We start from the raw sequence: 4815 nt of genomic DNA, 5'->3' as shown, positions 1-4815 counted from the left end.
CACGCAATGCACGCCACATGTCCCCTCTCTTCAAATACTAAGTGCCCAATCCCAATGATTAAGTGATGACTGGACGCGCTGCTATGAAGTGACCGGACATAGGACCCTAGCGTCTGATTGTTTCTAGTAAGGTTCCAAACATGAAATTTTACGACCGAACACGTCCGGTCATGCTCGACCGGACACACCCAGCGTTCGGTCACTCAACGTTTCCTCTATGTGCCTCACATCAGCGTATGTCAACACTGACCAGATCCACCCTGTCAGCGTCTGGTCACTCTTCGCGCTAGCGTCCGGTCACAAGACCGAGATGCGTGCTCACTATTGCTACTGACCGGACTCAGGACCCTAGCGTCCGGTCAATCTGTGAACCCCTGTCTTTTCTGTATAGGGCGTCGGTGGCATCGTCGGACTGTTCGCACTCTATGGGCAGACACTCCGCCGATGAAGTTTATAACCCTTGCTCAAATGTGCCAATCACCAAGTGTATCACCTTGTGCACATGTGTTAGCATACTTTCACAAATACTTTCAAGGGTGTTAGCACTCCACTAGATCCTAAATGCATATGCAATGAGTTAGAGTATCTAGTGGCACTTTGATAACCGCATTTCAATACGAGTTTCACCCATCTTAATAGTATGGCTATCTAACCTAAATGTGATCACACTCGCTAAGTGTCTTGATCACCGAAACAAAATGGCTCCTACTATTTATACCTTTGCCTTGAGCCTTTTGTTTTTCTCTTTCTTCTTTTCAAGTTCAAGCATTTGATCATCACCATGCCATCACCATTGTCATGATCTTCGCCATTGCTTCATCCCTTAGAGTAGTGCTACCTATCTCATAATCACTTAGATAAACTAGGTTAGCACTTAGGGTTTCATCAATTAACCAAAACTAAACTAGAGCTTTCAAGAGTTCACACTTGATCTCATCCTAGTTTGGGTTACATGTCATAGTCAGGAAGATGTCTGGTTTACCAAACCTCCATACTAGAGCCATGGCGTCCATGTACCAATGCCTCATGTCACAGGGGCCTCCAATAAATGATGAAGGCATCACTGTCTGTTTTCCAACAGCATCTGCTCTACCTTCACCGGCATGTAGGCTATCAACCAATCCTTGGTAGAGGTCGGCCCTAATATCATCTTGATGGTTGCGTATATAATCTAATCGAGAACTCTTCATCTTGATGTGCGTGTCAATTGCAAACTGCTAGAATAGATGCTTGTCGTATAGTATGGGGTTAAATATTCCTGGGTGCATCTGAAACTTGTAGCAGTAGTAGTCACGCACAGACACACATAGTCTACTAGGGGAGTCTATAAAAATAGCCATGAATTAGAGTTGTTTGTAGAATAACCACTGAGTTACATGTATGCGAAGTATTTAAATAAGAAGAATAACAAACCTATTTCTTCTTTTGACCCACTATGAGCCTTCTGTAGGGCACGATACTCGATGACTTCTTCCATACTAACTCCTTTCTTTGGAATATACATGTGTCACCCAAGCGCACCCTTAGGGAAAAATAGAGGGTATGAAAGAGCATCATAACATCCATGATATGAGCGGATGCCATGTCTGCTTCTATCTTTCCTATGTAGGACAACACTATTCTAGAACTGACCAAGGAGTTTACTTCCCTTGATCCAAACAATAGCCACCTCTAAAGCTGACGGCACATTGTATGTTCTCTGGTCCAGCCTCTAGTCAAGGTTTAGTGTGACACGATAGTCCTCGAGGTGGTTAGCCTAGCCCAAACTCCTAAGTTGTTGTGAGTATGGGTTGTCACGAAGGATGGCCACAAGCCTCTCAATGACTTCCTTGTCTTTTGGCACTTCTCTTCACGACATCGTCGATAGCGGTGCTCAAGGCTTGGGTCATCATCGTAGAAGTAAAGCTCAAGATTTCTTGGCTCCTTACTATCTTCTTTGCCAAATGACCTTTTGTTATGATAGATCTAGCCGTGTGCACAGAAGGTGTATATGCCATAGTTTTTCATGTTTGCAGTAGCGCTATCGAGGCAACAATATAGAGAAGTGAAAGAGAAATGGCCATTGAAAAACCTAATGTTGTTACGAAAGTGCCTAGCATCTACGCCATTACTTGACCAAGGCCTCATAAGCTCATAAGGTATGTTTGGTTCATTGAGTTTGATCTTTCCGTTGCGACAATAGAACCCAGGTGGTTTATGTTCAAACCTTTTCGCATCGCAGTGCTCGCAATTTGCGACATGTTTTAGCATATGGGTATCTATAGGTATGTTACTATACACCTTTTTGTATTGGTCAGGTACTTCAGGGATAGAAGCTGTGTCTTCCTCAAGGTCATTGTCTTGGACATCGTCATCATCTAAAATGACATTTAAGCCACAATAGTTTAGATAAAGCAGTTGAATATTTGATTTCTTTTCGGTCTTTCGCACAAATACCTTGCCCAACAAATAAGTATCCCTCATCCTCTTCAAATATATCTCCCTCATCATCATCTATGGCCATCAAACATATGTGAGTTAGTAGAACTATGGGTAAATATAAACAAAGGAGTTCAAATAGTTTATAGAATGTTAGAAAATAATGTAAATTACCACTGTCATCAAATAGTGGTGCCGTCGATGCGGTTGATGTAGGCTGAAGGCTAGGTCCTGTCCTTTCTGAAAATCATGTAATGACCATTGTTGAGTTAGGTATAATATGATATATAATATAAGTCACCTAAATGAGATCACGAGGCATCAATATTTATCGTTGTTGGTCAGTACTGATTGAGGCAAGGGTGTGTTATCATTTAGGTGTTCTTTAGCCATGCATTCATAATTATCAAACAGTGGTGCCATCGGTGTGCCTGATGTAGCCTGAATGCATGGTGCTGCATTTTCTATTAATCATAGAATGACCATGGATTGGTGAGATATAATATGGTATATAGGTCACCTAGATGGGATAATGAGGCACTAGTATTTACCGTTGTTGGTCACGGCTGATTGAGGCAAGGGTGTGTTAGCATCCACTCGGTCTTCAGCCATGCAGTCACCATCTTTATTAGGTGCCCTTGTGTTCGAACCAATGCGATGCTCAAACATCATGTTACGATGCGTCAACAACGCACGCCTTTGTCCTGATGGAACATGTGATCTCTGTGTCATATGGCCAGACAGTAACTCATCGCATCCTTCATCATCGGCCTCCTCATGAGGTGGAGGAATATAAATAGGTGTTGCACTGGACTTTGGGATAACCCAATCACTGGATTTCATCGTGGATCCATGAGCTCTAGATTGGCCCACAGCAGGCCACACAAGCTCAGGAATAAATAACAGGTTCTCCATTGCGACAGAGTCCGAGTGCAAGGAGTGCTTCCGTACATCTTTGAATTTTTTTCTTATACAATTTTAATGCCTCTTTACGCTTGGGTTCCCTATTGTGCAGCCTTTGGCACTCACGCCTTGCTTTCCTCTGTTCAGATGTCATGTTTTTGTACCATTCACTCTTGTAGTTACCTTTTGATGTACTTTGCACACATGTTTCATTAGCATCGGAAATAGAGGTACTGGTGAAACCAATAGTGCTCTCCTTCTCTATAGTCTCCTTTTCTGGCTCATCTATCAATGTAATCATACAAATACATTCATTAGCTTTATTGGGTCATATTATTACAATATCATTTTGAAAGACCTAAAATATTTCAGCATCTTCAATTACATGATAATCGTGTGGATATGTTCTCATCAACAATATTGTTGGTCTGATAGGAATCATTCCTGTGGAGCCAATCATTTGTTTCAATAGGACCAATGTTTTCCTTATTTGATGCAGCGTCATCATCTACAAAATTTTACACAATACATATATGTGTAATAAGAAAAAATAAATGTCAATTCATCACTACATGACAATGTTAATATGTTAGGATGCATTACAATTGGTAGTTCCAATAACATGTTGCTTTTTTCTTTGATGATAGGCTTCACGATGCCTCTTATTAATAGCATCCTTTTGTTGTTGCCATCGAGCTCTATCACTTTCCCTCTTAAGTTCTTTAGCATCGACTGCAGTGCATTTTGAATTAATATAAGTTCACATACACATAGTACATGCCATGTAATATTTGATACGATGTTATATTACCTTCTTTGGAGGTGTTAGTCTTGTCTCCCAATGGTGCATGGGAATTTTGATCCATTGTATGAATCTATAATAGAATAATGCAATTAGCACTTAAAGGCTATAATGAAAATCAGTATTGAAATCAAGTGAACATGTGCTGTCCAGTTTGGGACACTGGCTCGAATGCTCCAAGTGGACCCACCCCCTAAAGCTGTAAAGGTCACTATGAGCAAGCACATTCCTTTGGTGGGTGATGAGCTAAAGGCTTATGAAGAAGAACAGGAACAAATAAAAAAAGAAAAAGCGCTAAAGGCTAGCTTATAGTTTGTAGAATTAGTATTTATATTTCAAGTACAGTTCTGTTTTGTTCATGAACATGTACATGCTTTGTTCTCGTCTGGTGTTTCATCAAGAAAAAAAAGATATGGATACTTAATCGTTCACCCTGCTGCTCATGCAACTTGTGGCATTGAAACTCTCAGGTATTCAGTTTTAGAATGACTGTGAAGGAGGCATTTTCTACAAGCTGACGAATGCTTACTGTCTGGTAGCAATTGGAGGGTTAGAGAACTTCTATAGGTTAGTGTTACCTATTCTGACAAATGCTTACAAGCTGACAAATGCTCCATCTTTTAGGTATTCAGTTTGAGAATGGCTGTGAAAGTCTGAAGTAGATCAAATGCAAACTCTAACAGTGTTATCTT

At 40.8% G+C, this 4815-nt stretch overlaps 1 pseudogene; it reads right to left on the bottom strand.

Moving 5' to 3' along the window:
- Positions 1–1324: 1324 nt before the first annotated feature.
- On the bottom strand, positions 1325–4187 carry LOC136536086 (uncharacterized; annotated as a pseudogene).
- Positions 4188–4815: the final 628 nt, after the last annotated feature.

This window comes from Miscanthus floridulus, chromosome 2 (assembly GCF_019320115.1).
Source record: "Miscanthus floridulus cultivar M001 chromosome 2, ASM1932011v1, whole genome shotgun sequence".
Taxonomy (NCBI): domain Eukaryota; kingdom Viridiplantae; phylum Streptophyta; class Magnoliopsida; order Poales; family Poaceae; genus Miscanthus; species Miscanthus floridulus.
Note: the sequence above shows the minus strand (reverse complement) of the source record. Positions and strands in the feature narration are given on the sequence as shown.